General features: G+C 40.6%; 1 pseudogene; it reads right to left on the bottom strand.

Moving 5' to 3' along the window:
- Positions 1–3,526: 3,526 nt before the first annotated feature.
- Positions 3,527–16,564, bottom strand: LOC115512930 (annotated as a pseudogene).
- Between the last annotated feature and the right edge of the window lie 377 nt (positions 16,565–16,941).

The raw sequence follows: 16,941 nt of genomic DNA, 5'->3' as shown, positions 1-16,941 counted from the left end.
ACTTTAAACACAGGTTTACTATCTCACCATTTCTGGAAGCTAGAAGTCCAGGCCTAGCAAAGCTCATAGTGTCACCAGGCTGAGACCAAGATGTCAGCCTGGACTGTTTTTTTTCTAACCTAGAGGTCAGAGTCTTCCTCTGTTATAGACTCAACTTTGTCCCCAAAGAATTCCTACATTGAAGTTCTCACCCCCCGGTGTGACTATTTGAAGAATGAAACTTTAGGGAGGTAATTAAGCTTAAATGCCATCATAGGGTACAGTCCTCATCTGATAGGGCTGGTGTTCTTCTAAGAGGAAGAGGCAACAGGAACCTCTCAGTTGCTCTCTGCCCTCCGCCCCTCACTATCCCAAATGCCCATATGAAGAAACAATGAGAAGGCAGCCATCTGCAGGCCAGGAAAAGAGACCTCACCAGAAACTAACCCTGCCAACATCATCATTTCCAGAACCATAAGGAAATATTTTTCTGTCATTTAAGACACCCAGTCTGTGGCAACTTGTTATGGCAGCCCTACCAGGCTGATACATCTTTAAAGCTCACATGGTTGTGACAGAATTCAGTTTCTTGTGGTTGTAAGACTGAAGTCCTCGTTTCCTTGCTGGCTGTCAGCCAGAAGCTATTCTCAGCTCCTACAATACACCTGCATTCCTTGCCATGTAGTCCCTCATACCTTCAAGTTAGCAATAAAGAAGTTATTGCACAATGAATCTCCCTCATGCTTCAAATCTTGAACTTCCTCAGTCTCTAACCTATAGGCTCAGATTTTAAAAGCTCACTAAAATGGGGTGCCTGAATGACTCAGTTGTTAGGCATCTGATTTCAACTCAGGTCATGATCTCACAGTTTGTGAGTTCAAGCCCCGCATTGGGCTCTGTGCTTGGAGCTTGGATAACTCAGAGCTTGGAGCCCGCTTCAGATTCTGTGTCTGTCTGCTCCTCCACCACTTGCACTCTCTCGCATTGTCTCAAAAATAAATAAGCATTAAAAAAAATTTTCTTAAGCTCACTAAATGGACAATGTGATTACATCAGCTCCACCTAATAAACTATCCATTTTAAGGTCATTTGTGACCTACCTTAGTGACATTTGGAAAATCTCTGTGAGCACCACTAACATTAGTGCTTGATTCAACAGTTGAGAGAAGTTGTATGTACAACAGGGTCCAGGAATCTTGGGAGCCATATTAGAATTCCACCTACCACACCCCTTCAAATCAACTAAGTGCTAATGTTTTATAACTGTAGGATGTAAAGATTATAATCATTCATTATATTTCATGAGAGTACACATTTATGTCATGTTCCTGGCAAACCTGGATGTATTACATTGTATCATCATAAAGTTTCTGATTTTATATGTTTCCCCTTAAAATGTAATTTGTGGTCATTGTCTTTTTTATAAGGAGATTAAGTAGGGCTGTAATTAAAGTTTGTTTTAAAAACTTAAGAACAGGTAAAAATTACACTTGGACTATTAACTTTCATCTATAAAAGAATAAAACTAAAGATAGTTTTTCAACATTTCTTTAGCTGAGAAGCTCTTTAATCAAGTGAAATCTTATACAGAAGTTCAAATAACAAGTAGGCTATTCCTCTGAAGTGATATGAGATCCCATTTGGCCCACACTAAAAATAGAGGCGTATCTGTATGGAACAGAATCCTACTCCTTCACTTTACTGAAACTTTCAAGTTTAAAGACCATATACCTCATCTAAGCCTATGTATTAAAATCACTGGTAAAGTCAAGCCTAGAACTCAGATTTCCCACCTCTTGGTTTAATGGTCTTTACGGTTCAGCATGTGTAACAAACTGTAGTTCTATCCCTGATCCTTTCTACCATGCAATAGTTGGAAAGTGGAGTCAGCCCACTTCCAGGGATGAAATCCAACTGTGATTTCACAACTGGGGACAGTGGTCCCCTTACCTTTGCCACAGTTAATTGGTTAAGGTCAACTAGACCTAAACCACTTTTTGAGTAGTATATTTATTCATTTTTGAGATGGAGATAGAGTAGGGGAGGGGCAGAGAGGGAGAGAGAGAATCCCAAGCAGACTCTGCAACATCAGCATGAAGCCCAATGCAGGGCTTGAACCCTCCATGAGATCATGACCCAAGCTGAAACTAAGAGTTGGGCGCTTACCCAACTGAGCCACCCAAGTGCCCCATGAATAGTATTAAGTCAAAGGTAAATGATTCAGAAATGAGCACATTCAGGCCATTTACTCTTGAGGGTAAGTGAAGATCCCTCCCTCTTCTGAGAGAGTCAATAGAAGCCTGTCCTCACAAAGACTGATGCTTAGCTTTGACATATCTCAGTATCTAAGTTGAGGTAATCAGTCCCTGATCTCACTGTCCTCCGGGAGCAAAAGTAAATCATCACTGGAGAAAGAGAACACAGTCCAGAGCCTCAACTGCTCATTATAATTTTTTATGTACTATATATAACATTTAATCTAAAATTAAAAGGCATCAAAAAGATAAGAATTACCTGAAAATTAAGGGTGGTGAAATTTAGGTGAAAATTAAGACAACAAAGCAGACTCATAGGAAATCCAGACACTGAACTTACCAGACATAAAATTTAAAATAGCCCTGGCTGATGCATTCAATATAAAAAAGCAAAATGGAAAATTTCACAGCTGAAGAGGATTTTTTAAAAAAAATCAAATAGAAATTTAGAAACTGAAAAACACAGAATTAGTCAACTTAAAATAGAATTAAGGTCAAGAAGATAATTCAAAAGAAAATATCCAGTGGATATGAAGACTCAGTATCATCAGTTCTTCCCAACTTTGTCTATAGATGCAACATCATCCCAAACTAAATTTCAGCATTTTGTGGACAGGCTGATTTTAAAGTTTATGGAGAGATAAAAGATCCAGAAGAGTCAAAACAATAATGAAAAAGAACAAAGCTGAAGGACTGACATTACCCAATGTCAAAATTTACTATAAAGCTACAGTAACCAAGTCAGTGTGGTATTAACAAAATAACTTTAAAAAATAAGTAACAGAATAGAGAGCCCTGATATAGGCCCACAGAAATATATTTAACTGATATTTTTACAAAGTAGCAAAGGCAATACAGGGGGGGGAAAAAGTTTTGTGTGTTTTTTTAATGCAAAAATCCAGGCTTTATTTTTACTTATTCTTACATTGGTGGGTGGTGATGTCAGGAACTTACAGGCAAACGAACTTTTAAAGTGTTTTCTACCTCTTAGTTGAACAAAAATACACACAATGTGGCATTATCATTAGGCAAGACTTGCTTTTTTACATTTCACACAAGAACACAGTATCCTTTTTTGAACGGAAATGCCCAGATTACTAAGGAAATCACCTTTGGGGGAAGTGTTTAATAAGCATATTTAAATAAATCCTCCAGTAGGAAAAGGAAGAATTCATTGCCTTTACTTAGAAGAAGGCTATGTAAGTAGTTATCTGTCAAATTTATCTCTGCAGCTCACTAACAGTTCCTCACTGGAAGGGTCAGTATTTCCACATCACAGTCCCCAAATGACTTTCAAGTCTCAAAATTCTGTGTCTCCTTTGGCTTGTTTCTCTCTTGATTCCACCCAGTCTTTAGTAATGGTTCACTTCATATCATCTCCATCTTCGTAAGTTTCTTTAGAACATTCATCAATCCCTCACTAGGATCTGTTTTCAGTGTCATAGGAGGGCTTTTCTTTTTCTTTACATTCTTTTTCAACCTGAGTCAGGTAGTCCCACCACATGTTTTCAGCTTTCTTAACTTTTTTTTGAACTGCCTTCCAGAGATGGGTTTTAAGAGATTGTGATCATGGAGTAAAGCTCTTCCCATTTAGTTTCTTTACCAAGAGATCAGATGACCTCTCTGTGAAATGCACCTACACATTCTCAGTGGGGATTTGATGAACTCCAGTTAAGGTAATGTAGATTTTCACAAACTTATCTCACTGATCCCATCGGTAATTACTGATTTTCACTGTGTAGCCCATTGTAATAGGGGCAATCACAGCATCTGGCTTTTCATAGTCAAGAAGTTCTGCTTTTCTCTCATTTCTGCTGGATCTTGTTCTTGATTTTTGTCTCAATCTTGGATTTTTCAGCCCTAAGGGCATCACGTACTCTTTTTCTAGGGGCCTTTTCCAGCAGCACTTTCACTTCTTCTAGACCTTCCTGTAACTCTTCCAAAGCTGAAGCCACAGTCGGGCTGGGTCAAGTCAAGGCCCCAGCTACAGCTGCACAGGGAAGAGAACAGGAAACACCACCCAACCCACTCACTGGGATGCAGGTCCCACCCATGCCAGTCTCAGTACCCACAGCCCGTACGTGCATACTTGACCCTGCTCATCATTCAGCCCCAAGAAAGTCTTTTCAACAAATGGTGCTGGAACAACTAAATATCCACAAATAAATAAATCTATGCATAGACTTTATATACTTTTCACAAAAATTCACTCAAAATGGATCCTATGTCTACATGTTAAATGCAAAACTATAAAACTCCTAGAAGACAAAATAGGAGAAAACCTAGATGATCTCAGATATGGGAATAAGGACTTAGATACAACACCAAAGCCATGATCCATGAAAAATAACTGATGAGCTGGACTTCATTAAAATTAAAAACTTATGCTCCATGCAAGACACCAGCAAGGAAATGAGAAGATAGACCATAGACCAGAAGAAAATATTTATAAAAGACACTTCTGATAGGGGCGCATGAGGGCTCAGTAAGTTAAGCATCCAACTTCAGCTCAGGCCATGATCTTATGGTTCGTGGGTTCAAGCCCTGCATCAGGCTCTGTGCTGACGGGTGGGATCCCGGAGCCTGCTTCGGATTGTGTCTTCCTCTCTGCCCCTCCCCTGCTCACACTCGGTCTCTCTCAAAAATGAACATTAAAATATACGAAGAATTTTTAAAACGCAATAAAAACAACTTCAATTAAAAATGGGCCAAAGAGCTTAACAGCACCTCAGCAAAAAAAAAAAAAAAAAAAAAAAAAAAAAGATTATATATATATACATATATACATATATAGACAGATGGCAAATAAGCATATAAAAAGATACTCTACATAGATCATCAGAGAAATGCAAATTAAAACAATGAGGTAGGACTACACACTCATTACAGTGGCCAAAATCTGGAACAATGACATCAAGTGCTGGCAAGGGCGTGGAGCAACAGGTGGGAATGCAAAATTGTACAGCCACTTTAGAAGACAGTTTGGTGGTTTCTTACAAAATCAAACATACTCTTACCATACAACCCAGTAATTGTGCTCCTTGATATTTACTCAAAGGAATTGAAGACTTATATGCACATAAAAACATGCACATGTACGTTTACAGCAGCTTTCTTCATAGTTGCCAAAACTTAGAAGCAACAAAATGTTTTCCAGTAGGTAAACAGATAAAATGTGGCACACCCAGACAATGGAATATTCAGTGCTAGGAAGAAATTAGCTATCAAGCCATGAAAAAAAAAAACATACAGGTAACTTAAATGCATGTTGCCAAAATGAAAAACAATCTGAGAAGTCTCCATACATATTATACCAACTATATGACATTCCAGAAGAGGCAAAACTATGGAGAAAGTAAAAAGATGAGTGGTTGCTAGGGAATGGGATGGGGTTAGAGGGTAAATAGGTAAAACACAGGATTTTTAGGGCAGTGAAAATACTTTGCATGATACTAGAAGATGCACAGATGTCATACATTTGTCTAAACCCATACAACACCAAGAGTGAACCCTAAGGTAAACTATAGACTTTAAGTGTGTCACATAATGATGTGTCATTGTAGATACATCAGTGTAACAAATGTACCACTCTAGTTCAGGTTGTTGATAATGGAGGAGGCCATGCATTCGTAGGGGCAAAGGGATATATGGGAAATCTGCCTTCCGCTCAATTTTGCTGTGAACTTAAAACTGTCACACACACACACACACACACACACACACACACACACGTTTTAAAAAAGAAATATCTGAAATGAATCCGAAAAAAAAAAAAAAAAACCTCAACAGTTTAAGACCAAAGGAGTACAAAAAATACTTAACACATGTAATTAGGCTCCTGGGCGGGCGGGGGGGGGGGGGGGGGGGGGGGGGGGGGGGAGAATGGGAATAAAGCAATATTTAGAGTGATACTGCTACAAATTTTCTAAAAATAAAAGACATCAAACCACAGATTCAAAAGATATTACAAATACCAAGTAGGATAAATACCAGGAAGATCTTATTGGGGTACATCAGAGTAAGATGTACCTAGTTTATTTACAGAACTAAAACTGCTAAAAATCAAAGGTTTAAAAAAACATTTTTAAAGCAGCCAATATAAAAACATTAAAGATTACTTTCAAAATACAAACAAAGACTTGCAAAAACTTTTCAAAAGAAATAATGAAAGCCAGCAGATAATGGAATAATATCCTCAAAGTACTTTAAAATTCTATACACAATAAAAATACCTTTCAAAGGTAAAAATTCAATAAATCCATCATCAAAAACAGAGAACTTAGCACCAGATCTACAAAAGAGGAAGAGCAATTGAAAGAGAAAAGAACTTAAAAGGGATTGGAAAAATATAAAAGACTAAAATATTTGTCTTTAAATCTATTAAAGTAATTACAATAAATTAGCCTGACTAAATAGTCCAATTAAGAGGCAAACATTGATAGATTTGAAAAACAAAAAATTAAACTCAATTCTGTATTTGTTTTAAATTTTATTAATGTTTATTTATTTTTGAGAAAGACGGAGACAGAATGCGAGTGGGGCATTCAGATGCTCAACCGAAGTCAGATGCTCAACCGACTGAGCCACCGAGGCGCCCCAATTCTGTATTTTTTTTTTTTTTTTTACAGAAGACATGCCTTAAATACAAAGGGCCTAAAGTAAAAAACTGAAAAAAAGATATACTATACAAAACACTAACCAAAAGAGTTTGTGTACCTATACTAATATCACACAAAGTAAACTTTTTGGCAAGAAGCATTATTGTAAGATGAGGAGGGACATTTCATAATGATAGAAGTACCATTTTGGCACAAAGTTAGAACAATTTTAAACGTGTATACATCTACCAATATAACCTAAAAATGAAATAAGTGTTGACAAAATCAGAAGGACAGATAGGGATGCCTTGGTGTTGGTTCAGCCTCTGACTCTTGATTTCAGCTCAGGTCATGATACCAGGGTTATAGGATCAGGCCCCACATAGGGCTCCGTGCTGAGTGTAGAGCCTGCTTAAAGTTCCTTCTCTCTCTGTCTGTCTGTCTCTCTCTCTCTCTTTCTGCCCCTCTCCCCTGCTCATACACACTCCATAAAATACAATAAAGAGGAAAAATACACAAACTCACAGTGATACTGGAAGAGTTTAACATACCTTTCTGAATAGTTGATAGAGTAAGCAGACCAAAAAAAAAAAAAAAAAAATCCATTAAACAGAAAAAAAAAAAACTTGAAAAACAAAGTGATCTACTTATATAGAACACCAACCCTAGGAACCACAAAGACACATTCATTCCAAGTATATATAGAATATTTACCAAAATAAACCACATGTCGGACCACAGAGCAAGTCTCAATAAATTCCAAATATGTTCTCTGATCACAATGAAATTCAATGAGGACTCAACTACAGAAATACAACTAGAAGCTATCCTTATTTTTAAAATTAAACAATGTATTTCAAAATCACCCATGAGTCAAAGACATAGGAAATCAGCAAATGAAAATGAAGGTATAAACATATTGAAAAAATATGTAACATGGCTAAATCTGTACTTAGAAAGGAATTTATAGTCGTTATTGAATATATATCTGATAAGAAAGAAATCTGAAGATTATGGGATCCTTAAAAGGAGATCAGTCAATGAATTTAGGGCCCACCCTGATCAAATCTGACCTCATTGTAAGTTGATTACATCTGCAAAGATTCATTTCTAAATAAGATCATATTCATAAGTATTGGGGTTAGGACTTCAACCTAACTTTTGGAGGAACACAATTCAACTTACAGCACTAAGTAGTGGAAACAGGGGCCTTTCTTCCACATTTGTGTATAGATTTAATACTATCTCAATCAAAATTTAGGCAGATTTGTCATGGAAATTGATAAGCTGCTTTTATAATTTAGATGGAAATCAAAGAATTAGTTGAGGCAACTTTGAGAAAGAATAAACAAAGTCAAAGGACCTACACACACTCCAGATTGTCTAAAATAACAAGACTGGCATTGCCAAGTGTTACCAAGAATGGAAGCAATTACAACGGTCCTGCATGCTACTGGAAGGATAAATTGGAGCAATCACGTAGAATATTGTTTGGTAGTGAGAAAACACAAAGAATCTGACAGTCCAATCATATTTAGAAGAATCAGAGAGCTTCCTCTGTAACAACAGATAATTGCCAAGGAGAAGGGTAATTGTGAGACACAAGCAAAGCAAGAACAGATTGGTGATCACCAACACCACTGTCCACATTCTTCCTTGTCATGTTAGGAGGCTGAGAGCAGCGCAGAAGGCCATCACAAACGGGAGCTATTTCAGTTGTGAAACATCAGTATTTTATATTCTGATGATTCAATAGCTTAGGTACTATTTTCTTGGAAATCCTATCCCATTAAGGACACATATACCAGGTTTATTTGCAAAAAGCAATCTTAACTATTCAATGACATACTGCTAAAAAGCATTCCTTAGATAAGAATTCTCACAAGAGTAAATACCATCAGTGTATTTGCAAGTCTTTCATTAGCATGTTTACAAGAGCATTTACCTGGGTCTTTTTTTTTTTTTTCTTTTCTTTCTTTCCCAGGCATCCCCACTAAAGGGAGAAAAATGATTGCAGGAATGCTGCTAGATCTTTCCTTACCAGGCAGGTTTTTTTTTTTTTTTAATTTTATTTATTTTGAGGGAGAGAAAGCAAACAAGAAGGATAGGGACAGAGAGAGTGGGGAAAAAGGGAATGCCAAGCAGGCTCCACACTGTCAGTGCAGAGCCCAATGTGGGGCTCAAACTCACAATTAGTGAGATCATAACTTGAGCCAAAACCAAGAGTCAGATGCTCAACAGACTGAACCACTCATGCACCTCCCCCCAGGCAGTATTTTTGAAAGCTGAACACATGTATAATATACAATAATTCCACTCCTATATTTCTATTAAAACACAAAAGCATTAAATGTACACCAAAAGGTATGCAGTCTGTATTTGTGGTAGTGAAAATAATCCAAATGTCTATCAACATTAGAAAAGACAAATTGTGATATATTTGTAAATGGAATACTAGATGGCAATGCAAATTAATTACTTCAGTATCTAACATGGATGTATCTTACAAACACAATGTTGAGTACAAGAAATCAGGTGTCCAACAACAGATACCATATAATTCCAGTCAGATAGTGCCAAAAAAAAAGAAAAAAAGGCAAAATTCATCTATGGTGTTAGATGTCAATTGGTAGTTCCTTTAGGAAGCATTTGTTGCTTAGTGGGGGCATGGGAAGGGCTTCTGGGCTGCTGTAATATTCTAGGTCTTTAAATGGGTGGTGGTTAGATCGTTGAATTCACACTCTAAGTTATTGGTCAGTATAGTTATGACTTATGCACTTTTCTGTATGTGTTATAAAAAAATTTTTTTTTAATTTCATTATGTTTGTTTTTGAGTGGGGGTGAGGGGGGAGAGATGGGCAGAGAGCAAGGGAAATCTGAAGCAGGCTCTAGGCTCTGAGCTATCAGCACAGAGCCCAAGGCAGGGATCGAACCTACAGACTATGAGATCATGACCTGAGCCAAAATCGTATGCTTAACCGACTGAGCCACCCAGGCGCCCCAATCATGAAATTTTAAAGATTTTTATTTTTAATTCCCTGCTCTCCACAAACCAGTCACCATCTCATGAGTGGATGACTTTGCTTCCTACTTCACAGAGAAAGTAGAGATCATCAGTAAAAATGCTTCTTCCTATCCTACCCAACCAATCACTCCCCCTTTCAAACTCATCTGCCCCTAAACCTAATACAGCTTTCCTTCCAAGCACAGGGGAAGAGCTAGCCCACTCCTACCCACAGAAAAGGTCTCCGTCTTTGTTCGGGATTACCTCCTTGGGAACATCATGCCATGAAGTGCCCTTCTCTCCTCTTTCTCACGGTTTTGTCCTTCCCAGTAGCATCGACATTTCTCAGCATGTCCCATTATGAAAACCATGTTGTGGTCATCCTAGGGCCCCCACTACTACTGCCCCCTTCCTCTCCTTTCCTAGCAGAGCTACTTGGAAGATGCACCTGCACTTGCTCGATCTACTCATGGTCTTGCATTCACTATTCACATCCCCACAACCTGATTTTATCCACGTCGTTCCACCAAATACACCCTGACCACCTGCTCGCCAGGTAATAAAATGTGGGTTTCTCAGCCCTGGTCTCAACTCACTTCTCTGAAGTAGTTGGCTGCTTCCTCCTGAAAATGCTGCACATTCCTCTCTCCAGATTTTCTTGCACCATCCTGGCTATTTCTTCACTGCTTCAGCAGTTCACAGCACAGTTGTTGGCTTCTCCAAAGCTGGCAGGAGAATGCCTGCTACTGGTCACTTTTAAAGGCTACCTCATCAGGCCAGGCCCACCCAAGATAATCTCCCTTTTGATTAACTCAAAAATCAACTAATTAGGGACTTTAATTACATTTGCAAAATCCCTACCCCATTGCCGTATAAAAGTACCATGTAATGCGGTCGCAGGAGCAATACCTTATCATAGTCACAGGTTTGCCCACACTCGAGGAGTAGATTATACAAGAGTACGGGTCACTGGAGGTCACCTTGGAATTCTGCCAACCTCAAGGGCAATGGTTAGCAAAGGGCCCCTAGAGAATGGATGTTTGAAAGGGAACTGGTAGGATTAATAGGAGACTTCACCTGGAAATAAGGGGGATGGATTGTTCCCTACCCAGCTCCAGGGGGTGGGGGCTTTTGGAGGGAGGGGGGGGATCATTTTCTTGCCACCCCTACAGGCCACCAGAGGCCCCAAGTGCCCTGGCCCAGGACTAGGAAGTTCTGCATTGGGCAATGGTAAGCCTCCCAGATGGGAAATTTTCCCCTGAAAGGTAATGCCTAGATGGGAGTAGGGATTGGACAGAGGGGAAGTAAATCAAAGTCTGAAAATAAGAAGGTTGCCTTTTAAAAAAAAAAAATTATCAAAAGGACTCCTGGGTCTTGAAAAACTGAGAGATGTTGCATTAGATATAGACAGAGGAACACAAGAATGCGTGATCAGGTCTAAGTCAGAGGAGGACAGTATGAAAGCAAGTGCAGAGGCCTGAGCAGAAGAGAGCTTCTGCACCATCTATCCAGGGTTTCTTCCCCCAAGTACAGGGTCCAAGCATAATGGGGGACAGTTCTCAGCTGCTGCTGCTTGCACCCCTACTAAGCAGCCCTCACCACAAAGAACAGGTCTTATCCTCACAACAGCAAGTATTAGGATGTTCAGCTTGCAAATGAAGAAATTTATAACACGGATCGTTCAAACAGACTAGCTCGTCAGCAGCCAAGCTGGATTTAGGCCAGACTGTCTGCCTCCCAAAGGCTATATTCCTATGATGTCAAACCCCCACCAACTAATCCCAAGCACAAACTCAACCACACAAGCCTAGAGGCTTTGTAGGCATCCTTGCACTTAGGGTTCCGGGCAACTCCATGAGTAGACATTAGCTAGTCTTACAGATCAGGAAAAAGGATCAGCAAGCACCTTGTCCAAAAGCTTAAGTGTAGAACTTGACCTCAAATTCTGATCTAAAGTTAAAACGTGGATGGTCCAGGTTTGAGGGTATGCCTTTTCTAAGTGAGCAAACACAAAATCCGGAGTCTACCGATCAGGTCTGAACCTTGTTAGTTCCAAAGAGCAAAGTTTGTCTTATTTTCTCCCCTTCATCCTCTACACTTTTCCTCACCTTTCCCCTTTTCTTTATTACTACCACTTAGACTCTGCTTTCCTGAAAGATCTGCATATAAAAGAAACCATCTTTGACACCTTGGGATGGATTTAAGGCAATACTTTAGCTTTCCAGAAATATGTACTCTTGGGTCTCATTCTAAACTGCAGATTCAATGGTCTTCTCCCCAGTTAAGTGATTTTAGCAAACATAGGAGAAAATTGGGAAAGGCTCCAATTTTGCCATAGATTGTCAAATTTTCTCTAATGCAAGTGAGAACCCAATCATTTCTTAAATGAAAATTTAACAAACATATGTAAAATATATATAAAAGTTTTGGGGGGGTTGTTTTGTTTAAGACTGTTGGGGGAAAAAATGAGAAAAATATACTATTCTTCTATCTTAAAACTTCAACTCCCTAATATTACTGATTATAAAAATCCTGAAACATTCAATTATCTTAAGACCAAGAGTAGTATAGGATTGGGACCCTACCCTTATAACCTTAATTACTTCCTAAAAGCTCTACCACCAAATATAGTTACATTGACGGGAATAGGGGAGAAACACAATTCGTTCCATAGCAAGGACCAAGGGGTACATTAGATATGTATGGTCTTGGAATAAAAAGCATCTTGTCTCATTAAGGAACAGAATTTTATCACTAGGTCATTGTGGCAGCTGGTTGTCTAAACTAATCTTTATTGATTGCTTTCTCAAATCAAGTGTCCTGGAGGAACAGAAAATAAAAAAAAAAAAAAGCAATAAGCTTTTGTAAGGCACACATAAAGCAGTAAATGTCAAATTGATTATTCAATAAAAAGAATTTTTTGTAAGTTTCTATCCTCTCATTCTATAGCAGCCAATGCTGGCTGCTACAACAGTCTTTGTTACAACGGTAAAGAACAAGAACTTCTGTTGCGCTGATGTGGGTTTCTGTGAACTGAGCTCGCCACCCAGTGGCTAGCACAGAAATTGCAGACACACACCACATGCTGTACTTTGGGTGATTAGAGACTAGACCACTTGCTTTCCTCCAGCTTCAATCACTGCTAATTACAACTTCTACCTCCAAGACAATAGTTACTTGAAACTAAAGTGGGTTTTCCTTGGACTTTCTTGTTGAGACAGGGATAGAAACAGATGGATAGTGGAGCTTGTGGGTAGATTTGTACAAAGGTCAGTGTCCTCCCTCGCTCCCAATGTCCCACCCCTCAAAGTCTCAGCATATAGGTGCCCATCCAAAGCCTTCCAGTTTTGCCAACCTCCACCCACCATTGCTGCTGCTTGTCCCACATGCTCACACCCAACAGTCACTAAGTCAGGCCAGGTTACCACGTGACCATACCTCCAAGCTCCCCTTTCTTCTGTTGCTGCTACATCACTACAGCCCTGATTTTTCAGTCCCCATTCATGTCCCTTCTGCATCCCTCCAATCCATTCTCCATACTGCTGCCCAATCAACTCTACAAAAATTCTTATTTTTTGCAGTTTTTTGGTGCATGAGACAATGCAGCTAGGCAAATTTGAGGAAGCAAACAGAATATTCCTGACAACAATATAAGGTAGACCAAAGAATGAAATGAATGTAGAGAATATATGTAGGATATCTACATAGGTATATATACATACAATACATATGCACACACCAACACTGTAGATATGTCAAGGTGGAAAACACTTAACAGAACACAAAATCTAGAAGGCCTAAGGAAAGATTAATTTTACTACAGAAAAATTTTAAATTTTAATAAAAACATAACAGTGGGGGCTTTCTTGGGCAAAGATCAGAGAATATGCCCTTTCTTTTGGCATATTTTTGTTATGTTTGTAGAGAGAGGAGAGCATGCACAAACTAGGGGAGGGAAGAAAGAAGGGAGACACAGAATCTGAAGCAGGCTCCGGGCTCCAGCTGTGCTGTGAGGCACAGAGCCAGACGCAGGGCTCAAAACTCATAAACTGTGATATTCGTGGACCTGAGCCAAAGTCAGACCATATAACCACACTGACCCACCCAGGTGCCCCACAAATTACCAGTTTTTAAATAATCACCTCTGAACAAATCCTGATGGCCTAGAGGAGGCCCTGACCTGACTAGATTACCTACTGATTTAACAAGAAGTTAAAAAGAATCAGGTGAAACCCAGAGCAGAGAAACCAAATTGTGAAGCTGAGAAACACAGTGCCTGAAGGGAAGGGTGTTCTAAGAAGAAGGGACAAGAAACCATGCTATGCAGGAGCAGTGACCTCTGACACACTTAAACCTCTCCTGACAGAGAGGCAGACAGATTAGCCCCTCCCTGAAAGAAGAATCATGGGGAAGAAATTCCCTTCACAACATCCAAAAATAAGAACAAAGAAGCCTTCCCTTCACCACCAACACCTCTCAGCAGCACCATATTCTGTCACTCGGTCTCTCACCTCGGTCTCTCACTCGGTCTCTCACTCGGTCTCTCACTCGGTCTCCTCTTCTCACTCGGTCTCTCACTCGGTCTCTCACTCGGTCTCTCACTCGGTCTCTCACTCGGTCTCTCACTCGGTCTCTCACTCACACACACACACACCCTTTAACCTTTTCCCTCAGAGCTGGTGATGTGGGGGAAAAAAAGGCAGAAGGAAATGGCAGATAAAATTGAATTTCCTTATAACCTGCAGCCCATCGACAGCTACTTGAGGCTGGCAGAGCAAAAGTTTCTCCAGGAACTCGCTGCTGTCTTAATGCTAATGCTCTGTTAGAGGGAAAAACAACCTTAGCTTGACAACAGCTAGGCCTCCAGTATCCTGGGAGTCTTCTTTAGCATATGGAAATCCCTCTGGAAACTTCCCTTGGACCTTACCCTCCCCCAAGTCCATAGTATATAACCAGTCTCTCCCCATAGTCCCGGGCAGGTCTTTCTGCCCGAGGGTCCTGTCCCCATGCTTTAATAAAATCGCCATTTTGCACCGAAGACATCTTCAAGAATTCTTCCTGCTGTTGGCTCTGGATGCCACGAACCCCACAATCCCGGCAAAAACCTCATCACGAACAGCAGGTCCACACGAATTAGATATCTGGCTCTCTCAAGGAAGAAAACCCACAGGATACCAGGGCAGTTTTATGGGGGTTTTTTTTGGACAGAGAGAGAGAGAGAGAGAGAATGGGCGGGGGGGGCGGCAGAGAGGGAGACACAGAATCTGAGGCAGGCTCCAGGTTCTGACGCAGGGCTTGAACCCACACACCGCGAGATCAGGACCTGAGCCGAAGTTTGACGCTTAACTGAGCCACCCAGGTGCCCCAGGACAGTTTTGCTTCCACTTTCATGAGACCTCTCTGCCTACACCTATTACTGCTCCTTATGTATCTTCTTTGGGCTCATGCAGACAAGATTTTCGTACCTAAAGGCTCCGAGATGGCCAACACTGAACATATATTACATTAACTTCAAGGCCAAACTGCACCCTGAACCAAAATTCATTCCCTATTTCTCATCTCAAATTATGCCCCGCCGCACTAACACAGCTTCCCAAGACAGTGGTCAAGGGGCACAGAGGACATGCTTAAGTCCCCAAATCCTTCAGCAGCAATATAAACAGGCACCAAATTTAGACAATAAGAACTCCTTCAAATAGTAAATATCCAGAGAGAAAGTGGACTCTGGAAATAAAATCCTCCTGTAGAGTGCAGCTGAAAAAAATTAATCCCCAAACTTGTTCCGCTTAGTCTTAAAGAATCTCACCGCAAGGCCGGGGTAGAGTCAGGCTCCTGCTTTCATAGCCACAGCCTAACTTTCACAGAATGGGCTCCCTCCTCACCTCCCAAGCTGAATTCACAAAACCCAGATCTCTCCCTTCAACTACTCGCCCAAAAGTCAGGGTAAACAGGAAAAAATAACGACGCCAAGCCTTAGAGCCCCAGGCACCAAAAAAAATGTAGAAAACACAGATGACCAGCCCCTACCATAGTTCCTCCTAACTGAACCATCTTCTCAAAACCCAGTATTTACAACAACCCAGAATCACATTAGGAGAACTATGCCATCACAAAAGTAATCGTGATATTCCACGTCCCCTTTCTCGGAAATCTAATTGACCTGTGCACACCGTAACCCCCCCGCAAGGACGTGGGAGACACTTCTGTCTTCAAACATGTGGATTCAAAACTTGAGGAGCTTCCCTGGCGAAACGTGAAACTGCCCCCGCCCCCACCTCCGTCAGAAGGCAGGGAGAAACTGAGGAAAGAGCCCGAACATGCCAGATTGGTAAGTGGCAGGTGACAAACGGGAGAACTTACCTGTGAGGATCACTTGGGCAGCCACAAGCTGACTAAATCTCCACCCAACCCCCTACTGCCTTCTTAGGAGTTTATATAGAGGCCTTAACTGGGTTCAGTCACGTGTAGCGCCCAGGTGATTTCAATAACACATTACTCTCTGAGGGCTGTTTGCAAACAGCTGTGGGTGGGGGCGGCGGGCAGAATGTACTTTCCAAGGGCCCAGGAGGTAGGAGGAGCCTCTGGCTGCATGGGTCCAGCCCACGGGTCAAGCAAAGGTCACATCCTCCGAACGACCTCCTCCAATGTAGCAAAATAGGGAAATTTGCAAGGTGGTCCCTGCATGCATCCGGATATGACCTGAAATTCTCTTCCCCCACCCTCGGCATCCATTCCACATATTTTAAAGACTTTTAATGTCCACTTTCCAGTTGAGCCTTGTGTTCCCATCATCTTCATACTTAGCTGGCATGCTCCTCAAACAACTCAACAATCTATTAATCATCATAAGATCCCCCCTTCCCAAGTCCAGTCCCAAAAGGAACACAGAGCCCACATATTTCAGATCTGTCTTGCCTGATCTCTAAGATTTCAGTCTTTCTCCCAAGGAAATTCTTTTCTTCCTCCAGCTCAATTGGCATTTTCTTCATTTTCCTTTACTTCTCAGTGTTCCTATTCTGCAGTCAAGCCTAAAACCCGATTTTACCAATTCTATTCCTCCTTAAGTTTTGGGACAACCTGAATCTTAGAGATACCTGTATTCCAG

Source organism: Lynx canadensis, chromosome B1 (genome assembly GCF_007474595.2).
Source record: "Lynx canadensis isolate LIC74 chromosome B1, mLynCan4.pri.v2, whole genome shotgun sequence".
In the NCBI taxonomy this organism is placed as follows: domain Eukaryota; kingdom Metazoa; phylum Chordata; class Mammalia; order Carnivora; family Felidae; genus Lynx; species Lynx canadensis.
Note: the sequence above shows the minus strand (reverse complement) of the source record. Positions and strands in the feature narration are given on the sequence as shown.